General features: G+C 52.0%; 1 pseudogene across 1 annotated transcript in view; it reads right to left on the bottom strand.

Moving 5' to 3' along the window:
• LOC147095823 (uncharacterized) overlaps positions 1-25,192 on the bottom strand; it is a 110,750-nt pseudogene that overhangs the window by 24,986 nt on the left and 60,572 nt on the right. The window contains exon 5 of the transcript XR_015074828.1: positions 11,705-11,771. The product of XR_015074828.1 is annotated as an uncharacterized LOC147095823 (transcript). The remainder of the gene's footprint in view (positions 1-11,704; positions 11,772-25,192) is intronic.

The following is a 25,192-nucleotide window of genomic DNA, read 5'->3' as shown; positions in this document are numbered from 1 at the left end:
GATAAAAATACACAAAAGCAGGGGGCCTTGGAGCCCCTACCCAAGGTGGGCGAGCAGGTATTTGTTAAAATATTGCCAGAGAGATCGGGATTCTCACCTAGATGGACTGGGCCATTTGAGGTTATCATGACCAGCGATCCGTGCGCATGTATAGATATGAGGGGAAAGGGTAGATGGAAACATTGGATCCAATTAAAACGATAAAGCAATAACCCCAATGATCTTAAATCCCACAGGAACAATGGAATAAACACCAGAGATAAAATAACCTCTGGTGACGACCAGGCTTCTGCTTAATTTACAGGGAAACTTCACCATGAAGGTGGGATTACTGCTGGGAATCGTATGCATCACGAAATAAGCGAAGGGACATCCCACATTACACGACAAGTACATGATGAAGAAGCACCATGTCCCAATACACAGAAAGAAGAGAAGCGAACCGAGGATGCTACAATGTCCAGATATGAAACCTGGACCTATGAATGGACTAGTATTATTTACCGAGAGAGAACAATTGTATGGTAACATGAGACATGAAATTGTACCGGTACGAATGAAATTAACCATGTTACAATGGCCAGGATATTGTGAAAGGTTTACTAAAACTAGAGAATTGTATGCATATATGATAAAGAATGTAATTAACCAAGCTGCTGATGCAACAGGGGCCACTAGTTTCAGGGGACATGCTGCATTCCACCAAAGGATTAAGAGGAGCTTAGGAATCGATATACTCACGGGAATAAACACGGGGACAGCATTCATTAATGCCCTAGATATACAAGGAGTCCAGAGTCATGTGGAACGACTGCAAAGGGTAATACAACAGATTTTAGAGAAGGAAACTGGTTTGGTTCAACAAGGATCAGAGTTGGGAGGACATACGATAAGGAAATTACTCGAGGGAACCAAGTTTATAGAGGACCATGCTAGCATTATCAACAAACTAAACCATAGAGATGAGGAACAGGCAAAAGACGGGGTTGGGAGAGGCGTGTGTCATGCCTATGGCCAATGGATTACCGGACAGTTAAAACACAATCTGGCACAGATACAGCAAGGCGAGGCACCAGATTGGATTAACAGCACACAGCTCTATGACATAAGCCAGAATCAGGGCCCTCTGAGTGCTTGCATCCTCAAAGGGATGACCAGAGTATATCCGGTGATACAAAAATGTAAAGCAGAAGTGACAGCAATGATAGGCATGGTACTCCTGATACCAGTGGTGGGACTAGACATGACTCCATACCCACAGTACCAGGTAACAAACATAGGCATAGTGAGGGGTGAGACATACCTCCAATACTATCCAATTGATACCTATGCCATCAGAAAGAATGGTACTATAAGAGGAGTCTCCCTAAACGGATGCCACGGGAAAGGCACGCTTACGATATGCCCACATCAGGTAGGAGAAGGCCCTAAGGATGAGTGCAGCTATAATAAGACAGAGGGGTGTGTGTTGGCATTATCACATTGATCACCATCACATCTGCTCAGGATATAGAGGCGAAGGGGAGTATTGTATAGCCACCACAGAGACTGAGTACCAATATAGTAACCTTGTATGTGCAATCACAATGCCTAACTTCTGCTTTACGCCAAAGATCCCTGTGACAATTGGACACACCAGATTGGTGTATGTACATTCAAGGGAGGAGATAAAACTAAATGTGCCAGATAGTCTAAAGGACGAGTTGGTCAATTATGAAGATCCAGTAGGGCCCCAATACCCCGCCTGCAAGAGGATCTGCAAGAAATGAAAGAGGATTTAAGTAAGATGGTGAAACAATACATAGTGCTGCAAAGGAATCTTGGGGAATTATAGAGGTAGAGCTACAGGAAGTCCCGTGGTATGAGAAGCTGTGGGATTGGGGAATGAATGTCAACATACACCCATGGATCCGTATCATTTCTCATATATTAGTGATAGTACAGTTAGTCATGGCTATAGGGTGGGGAATAGCAGCATGCACCGCTTGTAAAAAGAAACGGACCAAACAAAGAGCTAAAGCGAGTCGGAAAAAGTTGGAAAATACAAGTTTGCTCTAAACATGATGGGTATGCAGGGCCTCCCGAACCAGCGCCTGATCACCGCATGGGGCAGGAGGCACAGTGATGCTTATACATGTGGTTTAACTTGGGCAAGGGTCAAGTACCAAAAGGGAGGATTGCAGTGGGGAAAGAGTTAAACTGACATCGCTGGCAGTTTCACTGAATAGTGTAAGGAAGACAGGGACTACCATGAAAGACCACATCCATAAAGATGCGGTCAAAGATAGCTGACCTTTGGAGAGATATAAAACAATGAAATGGAGACAGGATGTCCAGCATTTCAACTGCCCGTAAGAACTTTATTACCTAGGTTACATTCCAAGGTATCTTTTAATTAGCATTCTGCAGTTTGAATGATTGATTGAAGAGGCAGCTTATACATGTTTATATTAAGATTTGTAACCAATCGTGAAGGTGCCTGTGGGCCAAGATAAATTCAGTTGGTTGCATCTCCCGTTAGCGCCTTAAGAGGGCGCTAACGGGACGCAAACCAACTAGCGCCCGGGCGCGGCACTGCCCACGCCTCCAGCAAAATTCAGCGGGAGGTCAGTGGTGGCGCTAACCGGTAGTGCCCTGCGGCGCTGCGCCTCTGGCGGTGACGTCATTGGTGTGCACAGCGCCCCGCTCACGATCTTCGGGAGCGCCCCCTGACTTACCATCGGACGCAATTTAAAGGCGAGGTGCGGGGCGGCCATTTTTGTTGCTGGCCACCTGCCAGCACCTGCCTGCGCTCCCGTCCCAGACCTCCTGAAACGCCCCCCACCCCCCCCCGCAGAGTGCTGGCTGCGCTCCAAGAGCCCAGCTGGGCCCCAGGTCGCGCTGCACAAGGCCCCGCCCCTTTAAGAAGGGGAGGAAGGCCTGCAATACCACAGCGTGACGTGCCACAGCGTGTGGCGCTGCAGCACATAATGCCGCAATATTGACTCACAGCGCCCCAAGAGGGATGCGGGGTGCTCCCAGTAGCGCCCCGCTTCCCTCTTGGGGTACAACCACTCAATTTCCGGCGCGGCGACGCTAATTTTTCTGGGGCGCTACTCAATCAAATACCCCACAACATCTTTATTTTGAAATGTTTTTGAAATAATTTCAACACTTTGTTCTGGTCACTTTCGATGCAAACCCAAGCTCTGCATCACATGAGAAACTCTTCCTCCATTTCATTCAGTCCCGCTCGGTGTCCCGTTACCATGGTATCGGGGCAACCTCCGTGGAGCTCACCATGTGCAGGGAAATAAATCTCTTTAAATTCACTGATTTTATTTTCATCAGTTATTTTATTTCCCATTCTGGAATGTTTTTTTCCACACTTCTAGTACAACAACAACATTCAGTAGTATTGTGTCCAAAGGCACTTTACAGGCGTGTTATAAAACAAAATGTAGCACTGAGCTTTAGGTAGGGAATTCCAGAGCCTAGGGCCGAGACAGCTAAAGGCACGGCCACCAATGATAAAGAAAGACTTACATTTATATAATGCCTTTCACAACCACCGGATGTCCCAAAGTGCTTTACAGCCAATGAAGTATTTTTGAAGTGTAGTCAATTTTGAACCCACAAACAGCAGTGATAAGGACCAGATAATCTGATTCTGTTATGTTGATAGAGGGATGAATATTGGCCAGGACACCAGGGATAACTTCCCTGCTCTTCATCGAAATGTTGCCATGGGATCTTTCACGTCCACCTGAGAGAGCAGACGGGGCCTCGGTTTAAAGTCTCATCAGAAAGACGGCACCTCCAACAGTGCAGCACTTAACAACAACAACTTGTATTTATATAGCACTTTTAATGTAGTAAAACGTTCCAAGGGGCTTCACAGGAGTATTATAAGACAAAAAAAATTGACACCGATCCACATAAGGATAAATTAGGGCAGGTGACCAAATGCTTGGTCAAAGAGATAGGTTTAAAGGAGCGTCTTAAAGGAGGGAAGAGAGGTAGGGAGGCGGAGAGGTTTAGGGCCCAGGCAACAGGAGACAGGGCCACCAAAGGTTGAGCGATTATAATCAGGGATCCTCAAGAGGGCAGAATTAGAGCAGTAGAGATATCTCAGGGGGTTGTGGGGTTGAAGGAGATTACAGAGATAGGGAGGGGCAATGTCGTGGAGGGATTTGAATACAAGGATGAGAATTTTAAAATTGAGGTGTTGCTTAATTGGGAGCCAAAGTAGGTCAGCGAGCGCAGGGGTGATGGGTGAACGGGTCTTGGTGCGAGTTAGGATACGGGCAGCCGAGTTTTGGATGACCTCAAATTTACTGAGGCTAGAATGTGGGAGGCTGACCAGGAGTGCATTAGAATAGCCAAGTCTAGAGGTAATAAAGGCATGGATGAGGGTTTCAGCAGCAGATAAGCTGAGGCAGGGGCATGTTGAGCAATGTTCCAGAGGTGGTAATAGGCGGTCTTAGTGCTGGCGCGGATAAGTGTAATTCTATTTCTGAGTTCCCCTTGGCTGCTTATGAATGTGTTGCTGATTGTGTTTAATCGGGGCTGGGGTTCAATCGCTCACTGATCTAAAGTGAATGAAGCTCAACTCATTCCCGGAGAACTTCAGTCTCATTCAGTCGGGCTCCTGTGAACAGGTAGATTCCCGCTCACCATCTGCCCTCCAGTTACTGTCCGACACTGAGTTACCTGAACCTCTAACTGTAGCTGGGACTTATTAATGAATGAACCGATCTCCCACACGTCTTTATTTAATGATAGATGTTCTCGCCTCATCACATGGAGCTGCGGCTGGAGATAGAGATAGAGATGGAGAAGGTGCAGCTTCTATCGGTCCACTCAAGTGTGCCAAGCTGAAGGGAGTGTTGCTACATTTAGTTTTCCCGACACATCCGATAATCGCGGCCCAATACTCTGGAAACTTCGGCAATCTGTTGGTGAAACACAGCATTCCGTGAGTTACTTTTATTGCCCCAGTTATCCTGCTTTAGATATCGGGCCTAGTTCCCAAGGCTCTGTGACCAGGCAGTGGTTGCAGCACGACAATAATTTAGGGCTGGGGTTGGGGGGGGAATCTGACCTCCCAGTGAACCCAGTGAAGGGCCTCTGTTCCTTCTCCAGGGGGCAGCTGGGAGAGCGGTGTTCACGGGCAGGAGCTGTGTCCCCGGTGCACGGTGTCAGTGAACAAACCCGCTGACTTGGGGCATGCCTGACCGATTGCAGCATTTTTATTCCCGACCTCAAATCGAGATTTAACCGGCTCAAATCATTTCAATGACAGTTTCTTTTACTTCCACTTCAGTCAAATGGCAGAGACCACAATTCAGTGGCTGCGTGGTGGGGAGTTTCCCCCATCCGCTGTGATTCTCAACCAGCTGCTTTTTTTTAACAACATGATAATTGTTAATGCAATGCCACACAACCTCTCTGGCCCAGAAAGGGAACAATTTAATCCGTTCAGTGTCATTCCCGCATGTAGTAAATTATTCTTAGCGATTTTTTTAATTTAAAATTTTTCACTTTACTTTTCCTTTCTCTTTCTCTCTTAACCCAATCTTTCTTTCCCTCTCTCTATTTCTCTTTCAGTACCTGATTTGACTCTAATCCACCCTCTTTCTCCGTCACTCCTCTATCTCAATCCTTAAATCTCATTTCTTTCGGAAATAGACTGTTGGTCCCGTCCTTCACTGAGGTCCCAGGTGCTCCGTTGCCCTCGCTGCGCCGTTATCAGCTCACACTTCCAACACGTTACGACACAAATTATATTCGAGCTAAAGGGTGCAGGAAAAAGTCTAACGAATGGCGCACGTTGCGAGGTGCCCCACTCCAGCATGATTTGACCCGTTATATCATTGACTTGATTTAATAAAGAGTGTGAACCAGATGTTTCAGAGTGTCCTCGTCCTCGAACTTGTAAAGAATGCATGAAAATATCCTAGAATACCTCCACTTGATGGCAAAAGGGATATATGACAATATCCTTCTGGGAACGGTAGCACAGTAGTAATCCAGAGGCCTGGACTAATGATCCAGAGGCATGAGTTCAAATCCCACCATGGCAGCTGGGGAATTTAAATTCTGTTAATTAAATAAATCTGGAATAAAAAGCTAGTATCAGTAATGGTAACCATGTTGTAAAAGCCCATCTAGATCACTAATGCCCTTTAGGGAAGTAAATCTGCTGCCCTTACCTGGTCTGGCCTATATCTGACTCCAGACCCACAGCAAGCCACTCAGATGTAACAAACCTCTACGAAACACAATAAGAAGAATGAAACTGGATGGACCACCCGGCATCGACCTTGGCACCGGCTATGCACATGGCAGACCAATTAAATACATACTTTGGTTCTATCTTCACAAAGGAGGACACAAATAACCTCCCAGAGATGTCAGGGAACATAGGGTCTAATGAGAGGGAGGAACTGAAGGAAATCAGTATTTGTAGGGAAATGGTGTTAGGGAAATTGACGGGATCGAAGGCCGATAAATCCCCAGGGCCTGATAATCTACATCCTAGGGTGCTTAAGGAAGTGGCCCTAGAAACAGTAGATGCATTGCTGGTCATCTTCCAAAATTCTATAGATTCTGGAACAGTTCCCATGGATTGGAGGGTAGCTAATGTTACCCCACTATTCAAAAAAGGTGGTAGAGAGATAACGGGGAATTACAGACCGGTAAGCCTGACATCGGTAGTGGGGAAAATGCTAGAGTCCATTATAAAAGATGTAATAGCAGAGCACTTGGATAAACAGTGACCGGATCGGACAAAGTCAACATGGATTTACAAAAGGTAAATCGTGCTTGACTAATCTACTGGAATTTTTTGAGGATGTAACTGGTAGAATAGATAAGGGAGAACCAGTGGATGTGGTGTATTTGGACTTTCAGAAGGCTTTCGATAAGGTCCCGCATAAGAGATTAGCGTGTAAAGTTATGGCACATGGGATTGGGGGCAAGGTACTGACTTGGATAGAGAACTGGTTGGCAGACAGGAAGCAAAGAGTTGGATTAAACGGGTCTTTATCCGAATGGCAGGCAGTGACTAGTGGGGTACCGCAGGGATCGGTCCTAGGACCCCAGCTATTCACAATATATATCAATGATCTAGACGAGGGAACTAGATGTAATATCTCCAAGTTTGCAGACGACACAAAGCTGGGTGGGCGTGTGTGCTGTGAGGAGGATGCAGAAAAACTCCAGTATGATTTGGACAGGTTGGGTGATTGGGCAGATGCATGGCAGATGCAGTATAATGTGGATAAATGTGAGGTTATCCACTTTTGTGGCAAAAACAGGAAGGCAGAATATTATCTGAACGGCAATGGATTGGGAGAAGGGGAAGTGCAACAAGACCTGGGTGTCCTTGTGCACCAGTTGCTGAAGGTAAGCATGCAGGTGCAGCAGGCGGTTAAGAAGGCAAATGGTATGTTGGCCTTCGTAGCGAGATGATTCGAGTACAGGAACAAGGGTGTCTTGCTGCAGTTGTACAGGGCCATGGTGAGACCACAGCTTGAGTATTGTGTGCAGTTTTGGTCGCCTTTTCTGAGGAAAGATGTTCTTGCCATGGAGGGAGTGCAGCGAAGATTCACCAGACTGATATCTGGGATGGCAGGAATGACGTATGAGGAGAGATTGGGTCAATTGGGCTTATATTCGCTGGAGTTTAGAATAATGAGAGGGAATCTCATTGAAACTTATAAAATTCTAACAGGACTAGACAGACTAGATGCAGGAAGGATGTCTTGCTACAGTTGTACAAGGCCTTGGTGAGACCGCACCTTGAGTATTGTGTGCAGTTTTGGTCGCCTTACCTGAGGAAGGACGTTCTTGCCATGGAAGGAGTGCAGCGAAGATTTACCAGGCTGATACCTGGGATGGCAGGAATGACGTATGAGGAGAGATTGTGTCGATTGGGCTTATACTCACTGGAGTTTAGAAGATTGAGAGGGGATCTCATCGAAACCTATAAAATTCTGTCAGGCCTGGACAGACTAGATGCAGGAAGGATGTTTCTGATGGCCGGGGAGTCCAGAACCAGGGGTCATGGTCTAAGGATAAGGGGCAAGCCATTTAGGACTGAAATGAGGAGGAATTTCTTCACCCAGAGAGTGGTGAACCTGTGGAATTCTCTGCCACAGAGGGCGGTGGAGGCCAGTTCATTAAATATAGTCAAAAAAGAGTTGGATATATTTCTTAAGGCTAAAGGGATCAAGGGATATGGGGAGAAGGCAGGGGCAGGGTACTGAATTTGAATGATCAGCCATGATCACATTGAATTGCGGAGCAGGCTCGAGGGGTCGAATGGCCTACTCCTGCTCCTATCTTCTATGTTTCTATGTTCCCGATGGCGGGGGAGTCCAGAACCAGGGGTCACAGTCTAAGGATAAGGGGTAAGACATTTAGGACAGAGATGAGGAGGAATTTCTTTACCCAGAGAGTGGTGAACCTGTGGAATTCTCTACCACAGAAGGCAGTTGAGGCCAATTCATTAAATATATTCAAGAAGGAGTTGGATATATTTCTTAAGGCTAAAGGGATCAAGGGATATGGGGAGAAGGCAGGGACAGGGTACTGAATTTGGATGATCAACCATGATCGCATTGAATGGCGGAGCAGGCTCGAGGGGCCGAATGGCCTACTCCTGCTCCTATCTTCTATGTTTCTATGTTTCTATGTCAACGGCACACCCAGCCCAGTCGACCCTGCAAAGTCCTCCTCACCAACATCTGGGGACTTGTGCCAAAATTGGGAGAGCTGTCCCACTGGCTATTCAAGCAACAGCCTGACACAGTCATACTCACAGAATCATACCTTTAAGCCAATTTCCCAAACTCCTCCATCATTATCCCTGGGTATGTTCTGTCCCACTGGCAGGACAGACCCACCAGGGGTGGCGCCACAGTGGTATACAGTCGGGAAGGAGTGGCTCTGGGAATCCTCAACATTGATTCCGGACCCCATGAAGTCTCATGGCTTCAGGTCACGCACGGGCAAGGAAACCTCCTGCTGATTACCACTTACCGTTCTCCCTCAGCTGATGAATCAGTACTCCGCCATGTTGAACACCACTTGGAAGAAGCACTGAGAGTAGCAAGGGCACAGAATGTCCTCTGGGTGGGGGACTTCAATGTTCATCACCAGGAGTGGCTCGGTAGCACCACTACTGACCGAGCTGGCTGAGTCCTGAAGGACATAACTGCCTGTCTGGGCCTGCGACAGGTGGTGAGAGAACCAGCACGAGGGAAAAACCTACTTGACCTCGTCCTCACCAATCTACCTGTCGCAGATGCATCTGTCCATGACAGTATTGGTAACAGTGACCACCGCACAGTCATCTTCACACTGAGAACACCCTCCATCGTGCACTACCACTGTGCTAAATAGGATAGATTCAGAACAGATCTAGCAGTTCAAACCTGGGCATCCATGAGGTGCTGTGGGCCTTCAGTAGCAGCAGAATTGTATTCCACCACAATCTGTAACCTCATGGCCCAGCATATCCCTCACTCTACCACTACCATCAAGCCAGGGGACCAACCCTGGTTCAATAAGGATTGTAGAAGAGCATGCCAAGAGCAGCACCAGGCGTACCTAAAAATGTCAACCTAGGGAAGCTGCAACACAGGACTACATGCATGCTAAAAATCAGAAGCAGCATGCTATAGACAAGGCTAAGCGATTCCACAATCAAAGGATCAGATCAAAGCTCTGCAGTCCTGCCACATCCAGTCATGAATGGTGGTGGACCATTAAGCAACTAACGGGAGGAGGAGGCTCCATGAATATCCCCATCCTCAATGGTGGAGCCGAGCACATCTTCAGCCAGAAGTGCCGAGTGGAGGATGCATATCGGCCTCCACCTGAGGTCCCCATCATCACAGAAGCCAGTCTTCAGCCAATTCGATTCACTCCACGTGATATCAAGAAACGCCAGAGCGCACTGGATACAGCAAAGACTATGGGCCCCGACAACATCCCGGCTATCGTGCTGAAGACTTGTGCTCCAGAACTAGCCGCGCCTCTAGCCAAGCTGTTCCAGTATAGCTACAACACTGGCATCTATTCGACAATGTGGAAAACTGCCCAGGTATGTCCTGTCCACAAAAAGCAGGACAAATCCAATCTGGCCAATTACCGCCCCATCAGTCTACTCTCAATCATCAGCAAAATGATGGCAGTGTTATCAAGCGGCACTTACTCACCAATAACCTGCTCACTGATGCCCAGTTTCGGTTCCGCCAAGCCAACTCGGCTCCCGACCTCATTACAGCCTTGGTCCAAACATGGACAAAGGAGCTGAATTCCAGAGGTGAGGTGAGAGTGACTGCCCTAGATATCAAGGCAGCATTTGACCAAGTGTGGCATCAAGGAGCCCTAGTAAAGCTGAAGTCAATGGGAATCGTGGGGAAAACTCTCCACTGGCTGGAGTCATACCTAGCACAAAGTAAGATGGTTGTGGTGGTTGAAGGTCAATCATCACGGCCCCAGAACATTGCTGCAGGAGTTCCTCAGGGCAGTGTCCTAGGTCCAACCATCTTCAGCTGCTTCATCAATGACCTTCCCTCCAACATAAGGTCAGAAATGGGGATGTTCGCTGATGATTGCACAGTGTTCAGTGCCATTCGCAACACCTCAGATAATGAAGCAGTCCATGCTCGCATGCAACAAGACCTGGACAATGTTCAGGCATGGGCTGATAAGTGGCAGGTAACATTTGCACCACAGAAGTTCCAGGCAATGACTATCTCCAACAAGTGAGAGGCTAACCACCGCCCCTTGACATTCAACGGTATTAGCATCGCCGAATTCCCCACTATCAACATCCTGGGGGGTCACCATTGACCAGAAACTTAACTGGACCAGCCACATAAATACTGTGGCAACAAGAGCAGGTCAAAGGCTAGATATTCTGCGGCGAGTGTCTCACCTCCTGCCTACCCAAAGCCTTTCCACCATCTACTAAGCACAAGTAAAAAGTGTGATGGAATACTCTCCATTTGCCTGGATGAGTGCAGCTCCAACAACACTCAAGATGCTCGACACCATCCAGGACAAAGCAGCCTGCTTGATTGGCACCCCATCCACCACCTTAAATATTCACTCCCTCCACCACTGGCGTACTGTGGCTGCAGTGTGTACCATCTACAAGATGCACTGCAGCAACTCGCCAAGGCTTCTTTGGTAGCACCTCCCAAACCTGTGACCCCTTCCACCCAGAAGGGCAAGGGCAGCAGGTTTATGGGCACACCACCACCTCCAAGTTCCCCTCCAAGTCACACACCATTCTGACTTGGAAATATATCGCCGATCCTTCATCGTCGCTGGGTCAAAATCGTGGAACTCCCTACCTAACAGCATTGTGGGAGTTCCTTCACCACACGGAATGCAGCGGTTCAAGGCGGCTCACCACCACCTTCTCAAGGGCAACTGGGGATGAGCAATTAATGCCGGCCTTGCCAGCGATGCCCACATCCCATAAACGAATTTTAAAAAATATATAATGCCAACACTGCCCGGCTCCTGCCTTCACTGGGATGGATTCAAGCCCAGGACCCGAGAAGATGAAAGGCCAGTGCACTAACGCACTACACCACCCAGCTCCCAGTCTATTAACAACGCACTCTTTCACAGGGGTAAAACATGCTGAATGAGGCTGAGTTCGGTTGAGCCAACACTGAAAGAGTTAACAGTTACTTGCCATCCTTCATTCATCTCGTCGTCCTGCTTGTTTCTCTCTCCCCGAAGACACGAGACCGGTTTTCTTGCTGAAGGCAAATAAAGGATGAATTATAGACTTCACCTCCGCTTCTGTTTTTTAAATGACCTTCTTTGCGTTAACTTCAATCTGATTTATAAAGGGAGACTCTACCCCCATTTCTCATTGATATACACCATGTCAAAGAAAGAAATAATTTATATAGCGCCTTTCACAATCTCAGGACGTCCCAAAGTGTTTCCCAACCAATGAAGTACTTTTGAATTGCAGTCACTGTTGTAATGTAGGAAACGCAGCAGCCAATTCACACACAGCAAGATCCCACAAACAGCAATGAAATCAATGACCAGATCATCTGTTTTAGTGATGCTGGTTGAGGGATAAATGTTGGCCAGAACACCAGGGAGAACTCCTCTGCTCTTCTTCGAAATAGTGCCGCAGGATATTTTACATCCACTTGAGGTGGCAGATGGGGCCTGGGTTTAACGTCTCATCCGAAAGACGGCACCTCCGGCAGTGCAGCTCTCCCTCAGCACTGCACTGAAGCATCCGCCTGGTTTATATGCTCAGGTCTCTGGAGTGGGACTAAGAAGAGGACCTTCTCACTCAGAGGAAAGGGTGCTACCCACTGAGACACAACTGACAATGTGGTGTGGTACTGAGCCTTACAGACTAGGGAAATCTCAGGTGAACTCCCTGGTCCGTTTAAATAAGCTGATAAAATGTGGAGCCGCAAAAAATGAGTCTCCGTGTCTAATGGATTAGGGAGGGTGACTATTGAACCAGGGTGCGTACCGCTGATTGCAATCCAGTCACTGCTGACAGCCAGCGCATGTGTGGACGTGGAGTCAGGGCAGGATCGGGTGTAGGTGTGAGGCCCTCATGGTCAAACAGCCCACCAGCACTCACTGTCCAGGCTCAGACACATATAGCCTCACTTGGTGAGGTACTGCGGGCAGCTGCTCTGAGAGGAACCGGACCTCAGTGAGAGTCAGCGAGAAAATTGGAGCAAATAATGATTAACTAGGGGCAGAAAGCTCCTCCTCGCAATTCCTCCCAGTCAGTGCACACCCTCCACTGACCCCTCCAGTCAGTGCCCACCCTCCACTGACCCCTCCAGTCAGTGCCCACCCTCCAGTGACCCCTCCAGTCAGTGCCCACCCTCCACTGACCCCTCCAGTCAGTGCCCACCCTCCACTGACCCCTCCAGTCAGTGCCCACCCTCCACTGACCCCTCCAGTCAGTGCCCACCCTCCACTGACCCCTCCCAGTCAGTGCCCAACCTCCACTGACCCCTCCCAATCAGTGCCGACCCTCCACTGACCCCTCCTAGTCAGAGCCCACCCTCCACTGACCCCTCCCAGTCAGTGGCCACCCTCCACTGACCCCTCCCAGTCAGTGCACACCCTCCACTGACCCCTCCCACTCAGTGCCCACCTTCCATTGACCCCCCCAGTCAGGGCCCACCCTCCACTGACCCCTCCCAATCAGTGCCCACCCTCCACTGACCCCTCCCAATCAGTGCCCACCCTCCACTGACCCCTCCCAGTCAGTGCCCACCCTCCACTGACCCCTCAGTCAGTGCCCACCCTCCACTGACCCCTCCCAGTCAGTGCCCACCATCCACTGGCCCTCCCAGTCAGTGCCCACCCTCCACTGACCCCTCCCAGTCAGTGCCCACCCTCCCCTGACCCCTGCCAGTCAGTGCCCACCCTCCACTGACCCTCCCAGTCAGTGCCCACCCTCCACTGACCCCTCCCAGTCAGTGCCCACCCTCCACTGACCCTCCCAGTCAGTGCCCACCCTCCACTGACCCCTCCCAATCAGTGCCCACCCTCTACTGACCCCTCCCAGTCAGTGCCCAACCTCCACTGACCCCTCCCAGTAAGTGCCCACCCTCCACTGACCCCCTCCAGTCAGTGCCCACCCTCCACTGACTCCTCCCAGTAAGTGCCCACCCTCCACTGACCCCCCAGTAAGTGCCCACCCTCCACTGACCCCCCAGTCAGTGCCCACCCTCCACTGACCCCCCAGTCAGTGCCCACTCTCCACTGACCCTCCCAGTCAGTGCCCACCCTCCAATGACCCCTCAGTCATTGCCCACACTCCACTGACCCTCCCAGTCAGTGCCCACCCTCCACTGACCCCCCAGTAAGTGCCCACCCTCCACTGACCCCCCAGTCAGTGCCCACCCTCCACTGACCCTCCCAGTCAGTGCCCACCCTCCACTGACCCCTCCAGTCAGTGCCCACCCTCCACTGACCCCTCCAGTCAGTGCCCACCCTCCACTGACCCTCCCAGTCAGTGCCCACCCTCCACTGACCCCTCCAGTCAGTGCCCACCCTCCACTGACCCTCCCAGTCAGTGCCCACCCTCCACTGACCCCTCCAGTCAGTGCCCACCCTCCACTGACCCCTCCAGTCAGTGCCCACCCTCCACTGACCCCTCCAGTCAGTTCCCACCCTCCACTGACCCTCCCAGTCAGTGCCCACCCTCCACTGACCCCTCCAGTCAGTGCCCACCCTCCACTGACCCCTCCAGTCAGTGCCCACCCTCCACTGACCCCTCCAGTCAGTGCCCACCCTCCACTGACCCCTCCAGTCAGTGCCCACCCTCCACTGACCCCTCCAGTCAGTGTCCACCCTCCACTGACCCCTCCAGTCAGTGCCCACCCTCCACTGACCCCTCCAGTCAGTGCCCACCCTCCACTGACCCCTCCAGTCAGTGCCCACCCTCCACTGACCCCTCCAGTCAGTGCCCACCCTCCACTGACCCCTCCCAGTCAGTGGCCACCCTCCACTGACCCTCCCAGTCAGTGCCCACCCTCCACTGACCCCTCCAGTCAGTGCCCACCCTCCACTGACCCTCCCAGTCAGTGCCCACCCTCCACTGACCCCTCCCAGTCAGTGCCCACCCTCCACTGACCCCTCCCAGTCAGTGCCCACCCTCCACTGACCCTCCCAATCAGTGCTGACCCTCCACTGACCCCTCCCAGTCAGTGCCGACCCTCCACTGACCCCTCCAGTCAGTGCCCACCCTCCACTGACCCCTCCAGTCAGTGCCCACCCTCTACTGACCCCTCCCAGTCAGTGCCCAACCTCCACTGACCCCTCCCAATCAGTGCCGACCCTCCACTGACCCCTCCCAGTCAGTGCCCAACCTCCACTGACCCCTCCCAATCAGTGCCGACCCTCCACTGACCCCTCCTAGTCAGAGCCCACCCTCCACTGACCCCTCCCAGTCAGTGGCCACCCTCCACTGACACCTCCCAGTCAGTGCCCACCCTCCACTGACCCCTCCCAGTCAGTGCCCACCCTCCACTGACCCCTCCCAGTCAGTGCCCACCTTCCATTGACCCCCCCAGTCAGTGCCCACCCTCCACTGACCCCTCCCAATCAGTGCCCACCCTCCACTGACCCCTCCCAATCAGTGCCCACCCTCCACTGACCCCTCCCAGTCAGTGCCCACCCTCCACTGACCCCTCCCAGTCAGTGCCCACCATCCACTGGCCCTCCCAGTCAGTGCCCACCCTCCACTGACCCCTCCCAGTCAGTGCCCACCCTCCCCTGACCCCTGCCAGTCAGTGCCCACCCTCCACTGACCCCTCCCAGTCAGTGCCCACCCTCCACTGACCCTCCCAATCAGTGCTGACCCTCCACTGACCCCTCCCAGTCAGTGCCGACCCTCCACTGACCCCTCCAGTCAGTGCCCACCATCTACTGACCCCTCCCAGTCAGTGCCCAACCTCCACTGACCCCTCCCAATCAGTGCCGACCCTCCACTGACCCCTCCCAGTCAGTGCCCAACCTCCACTGACCCCTCCCAATCAGTGCCCAACCTCCACTGACCCCTCCCAATCAGTGCCGACCCTCCACTGACCCCTCCTAGTCAGAGCCCACCCTCCACTGACCCCTCCCAGTCAGTGGCCACCCTCCACTGACCCCTCCCAGTCAGTGCCCACCCTCCACTGACCCCTCCCAGTCAGTGCCCACCCTCCACTGACCCCTCCCAGTCAGTGCCCACCTTCCATTGACCCCCCCAGTCAGTGCCCACCCTCCACTGACCCCTCCCAGTCAGTGCCCACCCTCCACTGACCCCCCAGTCAGTGCCCACCCTCCACTGACCCCTCCCAGTCAGTGCCCACCCTCCACTGACCCCCCAGTCAGTGCCCACCCTCCACTGACCCCCCAGTCAGTGCCCACCCTCCACTGACCCCCCAGTCAGTGCCCACACTCCACTGACCTTCCCAGTCAGTGCCACCCTCCACTGACCCCTCAGTCAGTGCCCACCCTCCACTGACCCTCCCAGTCAGTGCCCACCCTCTACTGACCCCTCCAGTCAGTGCCCACCCTCCACTGACCCCTCCCAGTCAGTGCCCACCCTCCACTGACCCCCCAGTCAGTGCCCACCCTCCACTGACCCCCCAGTCAGTGCCCACCCTCCACTGACCCCCCAGTCAGTGCCCACACTCCACTGACCCTCCCAGTCAGTGCCACCCTCCACTGACCCCTCAGTCAGTGCCCACCCTCCACTGACCCTCCCAGTCAGTGCCCACCCTCCACTGACCCTCCCAGTCAGTGCCCACCCTCCACTGACCCCTCAGTCAGTGCCCACAACTCCACTGACCCTCCCAGTCAGTGCCCACCCTCCACTGACCCTCCCAGTCAGTGCCCACCCTCCACTGACCCCTCAGTCAGTGCCCACACTCCACTGACCCTCCCAGTCAGTGCCCACCCTCCACTGACCCCTGCCAGTCAGTGCCCACACTCCACTGACCCCTGCCAGTCAGTGCCCACCCTCCACTGACCCCTCCCAGTCAGTGCCCACCCTCCACTGACCCCCCAGTCAGTGCCCACCCTCCACTGACCCCCCAGTCAGTGCCCACCCTCCACTGACCCTCCCAGTCAGTGCCCACCCTCCACTGACCCCTCCCAGTCAGTGCCCACCCTCCACTGACCCCCCAGTCAGTGCCCACCCTCCACTGACCCCCCAGTCAGTGCCCACCCTCCACTGACCCCCCAGTCAGTGCCCACCCTCCACTGACCCTCCCAGTCAGTGCCCACCCTCCACTGACCCCTCCCAGTCAGTGCCCACACTCCACTGACCACCCGTCAGTGCCCACCCTCCACTGACCCCCCAGTCAGTGCCCACCCTCCACTGACCCTCCCAGTCAGTGCCCACCCTCCACTGACCCCTCCCAGTCAGTGCCCACACTCCACTGACCACCCCAATCAGTGCCCACCCTCCACTGACCCTCCCAGTCAGTGCCCACCCTCCACTGACCCCCCCAGTCAGTGCCCACCCTCCCCTGACCCTCCCAGTCAGTGCCGACCCTCCACTGACCCCTCCAGTCAGTGCCCACCCTCCACTGACCCCTCCAGTCAGTGCCCACCCTCTACTGACCCCTCCAGTCAGTGCCCAACCTCCACTGACCCCTCCCAATCAGTGCCGACCCTCCACTGACCCTCCCAGTCAGTGCCTAACCTCCACTGACCCCTCCCAATCAGTGCCGACCCTCCACTGACCCCTCCTAGTCAGAGCCCACCCTCCACTGACCCCTCCCAGTCAGTGGCCACCCTCCACTGACCCAGTGCCCACCCTCCACTGACCCCTCCCAGTCAGTGCCCACCCTCCACTGACCCCTCCCAGTCAGTGCCCACCTTCCATTGACCCCCCCCAGTCAGTGCCCACCACTCCTCCACTGACCCCTCCCAATCAGTGCCCACCCTCCACTGACCCCTCCCAATCAGTGCCCACCCTCCACTGACCCCTCCCAGTCAGTGCCCACCCTCCACTGACCCCTCCCAGTCAGTGCCCACCATCCACTGGCCCCTCCCAGTCAGTGCCCACCCTCCACTGACCCCTCCCAGTCAGTGCCCACCCTCCCCTGACCCCCTGCCAGTCAGTGCCCACCCTCCACTGACCCCTCCAGTCTCAGTGCCCACCCTCCACTGACCCTCCCAATCAGTGACTACCCTCCACTGACCCCTCCCAGTCAGTGCCGACCCTCCACTGACCCCTCCAGTCAGTGCCCACCCTCCACTGACCCCTCCAGTCAGTGCCCACCCTCTACTGACCCCTCCCAGTCAGTGCCCAACCTCCACTGACCCCTCCCAATCAGTGCCGACCCTCCACTGACCCCTCCCACTCAGTGCCCAACCTCCACTGACCCCTCCCAATCAGTGCCGACCCTCCACTGACCCCTCCTAGTCAGAGCCCACCCTCCACTGACCCCTCCCAGTCAGTGGCCACCCTCCACTGACCCCTCCCAGTCAGTGCCCACCCTCCACTGACCCCTCCCAGTCAGTGCCCACCCTCCACTGACCCCTCCCAGTCAGTGCCCACCTTCCATTGACCCCCCCAGTCAGTGCCCACCCTCCACTGACCCCTCCCAGTCAGTGCCCACCCTCCACTGACCCCCCAGTCAGTGCCCACCCTCCACTGACCCCCTCCCAGTCAGTGCCCACCCTCCACTGGCCCCCCAGTCAGTGCCCACCCTCCACTGACCCCCCAGTCAGTGCCCACCCTCCACTGACCCCCCAGTCAGTGCCCACACTCCACTGACCTTCCCAGTCAGTGCCACCCTCCACTGACCCCTCAGTCAGTGCCCACCCTCCACTGACCCTCCCAGTCAGTGCCCACCCTCTACTGACCCCTCCAGTCAGTGCCCACCCTCCACTGACCCCTCCCAGTCAGTGCCCACCCTCCACTGACCCCCCAGTCAGTGCCCACCCTCCACTGACCCCCCAGTCAGTGCCCACCCTCCACTGACCCCCCAGTCAGTGCCCACACTCCACTGACCCTCCCAGTCAGTGCCACCCTCCACTGACCCCTCAGTCAGTGCCCACCCTCCACTGACCCTCCCAGTCAGTGCCCACCCTCCACTGACCCTCCCAGTCAGTGCCCACCCTCCACTGACCCCTCAGTCAGTGCCCACACTCCACTGACCCTCCCAGTCAGTGCCCACCCTCCACTGACCCTCCCAGTCAGTGCCCACCCTCCACTGACCCCTCAGTCAGTGCCCACACTCCACTGACCCTCCCAGTCAGTGCCCACCCTCCACTGACCCCTGCCAGTCAGTGCCCACACTCCACTGACCCCTGCCAGTCAGTGCCCACCCTCCACTGACCCCTCCCAGTCAGTGCCCACCCTCCACTGACCCCCCAGTCAGTGCCCACCCTCCACTGACCCCCCAGTCAGTGCCCACCCTCCACTGACCCTCCCAGTCAGTGCCCACCCTCCACTGACCCCTCCCAGTCAGTGCCCACCCTCCACTGACCCCCCAGTCAGTGCCCACCCTCCACTGACCCCCCAGTCAGTGCCCACCCTCCACTGACCCCCCAGTCAGTGCCCACCCTCCACTGACCCTCCAGTCAGTGCCCACCCTCCACTGACCCCTCCCAGTCAGTGCCCACACTCCACTGACCACACCGTCAGTGCCCACCCTCCACTGACCCCCCAGTCAGTGCCCACCCTCCACTGACCCTCCCAGTCAGTGCCCACCCTCCACTGACCCCTCCCAGTCAGTGCCCACACTCCACTGACCACCCCAATCAGTGCCCACCCTCCACTGACCCTCCCAGTCAGTGCCCACCCTCCACTGACCCCCCAGTCAGTGCCCACCCTCCACTGACCCCCCCAGTCAGTGCCCACCCTCCCCTGACCCTCCCAGTCAGTGCCCACCCTCCCCCTGACCCTCCCAGTCAGTGCCCACACTCCACTGACCCCCCCAGTCAGTGTGGAGCAGAGAACAGGGTGGAGATGGTGGAAAACACACCAAGTACAGTGGAAAAGGACAAAGACAGCAGAGAGCAGCAAGGGTCGAGGGCAGAGTCGAGCCATTCTATGGTTCAGCTCTCCCTGAAGAATCTGGGGTCCACGGGGGGAGAGGAGGCGGGAGCGGGGTGCGTGGTAAATGTAAGTACTCCAAAGAAGGACGAGGAGCTGGACATCTTGGTGAGCAGGAGGGGGCAAGACAAGGAGAGAGTGCAAGAGGCTGGCGCCTTACAGGGGCAACAGGATGGGAGAGGCGAGACAAAAATGCCAGAAGGGAGCAATATTGGTGTGACATTGTCCCAGAGAAAAGGATCAGGGAGCAAGGAATGATGAGGCCGAAGGGAGCGGCACTGTTAAAGAAACTGCGATAGCAGGAAGACTCTCTATGGGAGATGATGTATCTGATGGGGAGCAGGAACAGAAGGTTACAGAAGAGCTTGAGAGTGAGGAATCAGAGGGGGACAGAGACATGGAAGTGGGGGGTGGGGTGGTATCGTGTGGAAAGGGAAACGCTAGTGAGGGGCAGAAGGAGGGAGAAAGGGCAGCTCCTCGGCCCAAACCTAATGTAAGGAAGAAGCTGAAACAGCAGGGACGTTTTAACAGGAGGTGAAAAAGAGCCGGAGGCTGCAGGAAAAAGCAACAGCTGGCCGAAAAATTGCGAAGGGGCATGAGAGAAGGGAATGGCCAGAGATTAAATAATGGGGAGATTATCAGGCATACTTCCCTTATTCAGAGCCATGATTACATTGGTCTCGATTAATGTGAACGGACTGAGGGGTGAGAAGAAATTGCAGCAGTTGTTGCAGGGTTTTAAAGGCATGGACTTGTTGGGGTGATTTTCATTCAGAAGTCGGGAAGGAGGCAGGACTACAACTTTTGGGGTTGTAGTCTCGCCTCCATTGAGATGCGGCCAATCCACTTGATTTTAACTTGATTGACCTTGTTGAGCCCGCCCAGCGGGCTCAGCAGGCCAATTAATGGCCACCCGGCAACAGGTGACGTCAGAGACTGAAATTTCATCTGTCAAGACGTTTTGACAGATGAAATATCAGTGTTTCACAGCTGTTTGAAGCTGTCAAACACTGACAGTCTTACTTCTAACCTGAGTCCTTCTACACAGACTCAGTTAAAAATCTCACCGGCACAGAAAGCTGCAGGCTGTCACTTTTGACAGTTCGCAGCCATTCTGCTTTCTGGGCCGGTTAGATGATGGACTCCCGAAACCTAGAGGAAGGAAGACTGAAAAGGTAAGTACAGGTAATTTAAACTTCTTTACACACTTTAGACAGACCAAACACACTTACCTTTGCTCATGCACCCATCACTCACCTGAACACCGACATCTCGACCCCTCTAAGTCCTTCAACCCGACGGCCCGACTCCTCTAACTTGGCGTGGTTTGGAGCCGTCGGGAATCCCACACTTCAAGCTTTAAAATAGGGACTAAGCTAAAACCTGCCTCTTAACTACTGTTAACAGGCAGTTAATTGGCACTAATCCCTTCCCGCCTCGGGTAGGCGGGTCCCAGTGCGGGGCAGGATGGTGTCGGGACCCCCGAATTCGGGATTTTAACACCCCCCCCCCCCCACGCCTCCAATCCCGACTCCACGGGTCAATGAAAATCGACCCCCTTGTGTCTGCAAGAAACCTTTTGGGATGAAGATATCCGAGAAAGAGTTCGGAAGGGAGAGGTGTTTGCAAGTTCTGCAAACAATAACCGTAGAGGGGTGGCTGTTTTGGTGAGTCCGTCCATAAAAGAGAAAGTTGCCTTGGTGGATAAGGACACTGAGGGGAGATTTTTACGGCTAAGGGTAAAAATGGAGGGATTTAATTGCGATCTCTTTAACATCTATGCACTGAACTACCATTGCAAGCGTCGCGAGTTTTTTCGGAGGTTATTCACTGAAGCGGCAGAGGTGGAAAACCCTTGTATAGTGGGTGATTTTAACGTATTTTATCTCGGATGGACATTTCAGCCCAGATGACCTTTAAGGATGATAACTCCAGAGGGATGATTGTAAAAATGATGGCAAATTTAAATTTGAGAGACTTATGGAGGGATCGGAACCCCATAAAAAGGGAGTTCTTCAGAGCAGGTTGGGTGGGTGATGATTTAAAACAGAGCCAAATAGATTTTGTGTTAATGCAGGAAGGGTTAAGTTCTGAGGTGATGGAGATTTATTATAAAAAAGCATTTTTTAGTGACCACTCGGCTTTGATCTTAGAATTAGGAGCAGCAGAGTTAAGATCGGTCCAGGGGTGTGGATTTTAAACAATCAATACCTGAAAGAAATTGCTTATAAAGAAGGGATTTTAAATATAATAAAGAATGCTCGGAAGGAACCTTTGTTCTTGAAAGAAAGAAGAGTTTGGTGGGACAATTTCAAAAATGAGGTAAATGTTTTTTCGGTACGTTATGGGAAAAAGAGGGCGGCAGCTAACCAGCGTTGAGAAGAGAATATAAATAAAAGGTTTACGGATGTCTGTAAAGCAGTTGACGGAGTGGATAAGGGAGCGGAGACTAAGTTCTGGGTGCTAAAGGAAGAGTGGGAATTATTGCAAGCTGAAAAATGCAAGGGGGCCATTCTCCGTGCAAAGGTTGAGGATGCATTGGAGGGTGAAAGATGCACTAGATATTTTCTAGAGCAAGAGAAGCTGCGACAGAGATTATCGTTAATTGAAGAAATGAAGGTTGGGGAGAAGATCATTAATGAAAGTGGGGAGATTTTGGAGGTGGCTAGCAGCTTTTATCAAGAGTTATATACTAAAGAAAACATTTCCAATTTGATGATGGAGAAGGTTAGTGCTTTTATTGAAGAGGGTTTAAAGGAGGATGAGAGAAGCATGTGTGACAAAGAAGTAGGATTAGCGGGAAAAAAAGTAGCAGTAAGTGGAATGAAGGGCGGTGAGGGGAGAAGGGGAGGGGGGTGGAAAGCCCAGGGTCCGATGGACTAGGTGCAGAATTGTAGAAAGAATTTTTTGAAATTTTAAGTCCATTGCTCTTAGAGGTTTTTAAGGAGGTTAAAATTGAGGGAAGCCTGGCCCCATCTATGAGGAGAGGTGTCATAAACTTAGCTTATATAAAAATAAAGGGGACAGAAGGGATCTGAAGAGTTGGATGCCCATCATATTATTAATGTGGATTATAAGATCTTGGCGAGGGTTATGCCAAATTGGATGAAAGAGGTGTTGCCGCAGATAGTTTTGCCCTCTCAGTCCTATGGAGTCATAGGTCGGGACATCGTAGACTCTGTGGTCTCAATCGAGAAGCGATAGAGCTCATGGAAGAGAGTGGGAGGGAGGCTTATGTATTAAAGATAGATCAAGAGAAAGCTTTTGATAGGGTCTCTCATGAGTTTTTATTGATAATTTTGAAAGCATTTGGATTTGGGGATAATTTAATTGAGTGGATAAGGATTTTTTATTCAAACATATTTAGCTGTGTTAAATGTAATGGTATTTTATCCAAGTATTTTCCGATACAGAGATCAGTGAGACAGGGTTGTCCCCTGTCCCCGTTGTTGTACACATTGGTAGCAGAACCATTAGGTTACATGATGCGAAAGAAGCAAGGTGTAGTTGGGATTGTGGTTCCCAGTTCTGGGCTGGTGTCGATGATACACCAATATGCAGATGACACAACCTTAACATTGAGAAGTGGGGAGTCAGTGAGGAAAGCTATGGATGTAGTGGAGGAATATTGTAGAGCTTCAGGAACCAGAGTGAATTATAGTAAGTCCCAATGCCTGGTTGCAGGAAGGGGTAGGGGGGAATGGTTGGGGGAAAGTCCCTTTAAGGTGGTGGAGGTTTTGGAAGTTCTGGGGGTGCAAGAAAGACAGGGACGAAGTGGATCAATTAAATTGTGAACCAAAGGTTATGAAAATTAAAAAGATTTTGGGAAGATGGGAAAGAAGGTGGTTGAAAGTGCAAGGAACAGTGACAGTGGTGTCTGCTCTCCTGCTATCTAAGCTATGGTACTTATTGACGGTGGAGGATATTCCTGAGTGGGCGGAAAAGTCCATCCGAGAGGCTTGTGTGAGGTTTTTATGGGAAGGGAAAGCAGCCTTGGTTGCTTACAATGCCATCATTACACAGAGAAATCAGGGAGGACTCAATTTCCCAGATATTGATTTGAAGAAAAAATCCTTTAGAATGGTACCTGGGATGGCAGGAATGACGTATGAGGAGAGATTGGGTCGATTGGGCTTATATTCACTGGAGTTTAGAAGAATGAGAGGGGATCTCATTGAAACATATAAAATTCTAACAGGACTAGACAGACTAGATGCAGGAAGGATGTTCCCGATGGCGGTGGAGTCCAGAACCAGGAGTCACAATCTAAAGATAAGGGGTAAGCCATTTAGGACAGAGATGAGGAGGAATTTCTTCACCCAGAGAGTGGTGAACCTGTGGAATTCTCTACCACAGAAGACAGTTGAGGCCACTTCATTTAATATATTCATGAAGGAGTTAGATACATTTCTTAAGGCTAAAGGGATCAAGGGATATGGGGAGAAGGCAGGGACAGGGTACTGAATTTGGATGATCAGCCATGATCTCATTGAATGGCGGAGCAGGCTCGAGGGGCCGAATGGCCTACTCATGCTCCTATCTTCTATGTTTCTATGTAAATGGGTGGAGAGATTTCTTCAGAAGTGAAATACAAGTTTTTGGAAGAGTTGTTTTGAGCATTTTTAAAAAATGAAGTGGGATAGGAGGGCAGGGGATAGTGTATATGGAATATAACAATATGATTTTGAAATCGATTAAACCTCTCCCTAGGTTTTACAAGGGGGTTGTAGAGACTTGGGCCCAATTTTTAAAAAGTGTGCAGTTTATGCCTAACGGTGCGGAGGAATTTTTAGAACAGCCCTTATTTTTTAACAGGTGGGTCAACATTGAAGGAGAGGTATTACTTAATCAAGCTTTTATAAAAGCTGGTATTATATGTGTGAAAGATATAATATATGAGGTAATTCCAGGTTGGTTGCCGGAAGCGACAGTGAGGGGCATGGTGTGGGAGGAGGATCAGGAGGTAGAGGAAAAAGCAATTATTATGATCATGTATGAGAAGATTGTGAGGGCAATGCCACAGGATTGGATGGAAGAAATAAATGCAGAAATCTCCAAAGGAAGTAAAATGCGTCCCGCTTTTCCAAGCTTTGTACTGGAGAAAGAGGGAGAGTTAGTCCAATTCGACAACTGTAATGCTCGAGAATTCTATGAGGTATTTAGAGAATGGAGATTCAAGACACCTGCTGGTCAGGAGTTTTGGCAGTGTATATACCCACAGCTGGACTTCAACAGGGTTTGGAAGGGAGTGTGGGCGAATTTTAAATGTCCAGAGTGCATTGACCTGGATTTCAAATTGGCTCATAACTGGATTTTTACCATGACGGTTTTGTGTAAGATTGGGCAAGTGGAGGGGGCAACTTGCCCAATGTGTGGGACAGGGGATGAGACTCTGTCCCATTTACTGGTGTTACGTCCACAGTTAAATGATGTTAAGTACTATGTTAGACAGTTTTGTGAGGATTTTTTGCTGGGTGGGGACCGAAGACCGGGAATGGGAATCCCGTGGGACTCACTTTTGAGATGGGGATTGCAGGAGAGTCTGCCCAAGTCCAGCGGAGCGGCAATTAATTTAATGTTCAGCTTGGCTAGATTCGTGATTGTGCAAAGAAGGAATGCTCT

Source organism: Somniosus microcephalus, unplaced genomic scaffold, assembly GCF_052327205.1.
Source record: "Somniosus microcephalus isolate GS21.2 unplaced genomic scaffold, FLI_Smic_1.0 unresolved_chr1, whole genome shotgun sequence".
Classification (NCBI taxonomy): Eukaryota; Metazoa; Chordata; class Chondrichthyes; order Squaliformes; family Somniosidae; genus Somniosus; species Somniosus microcephalus.
Note: the sequence above shows the minus strand (reverse complement) of the source record. Positions and strands in the feature narration are given on the sequence as shown.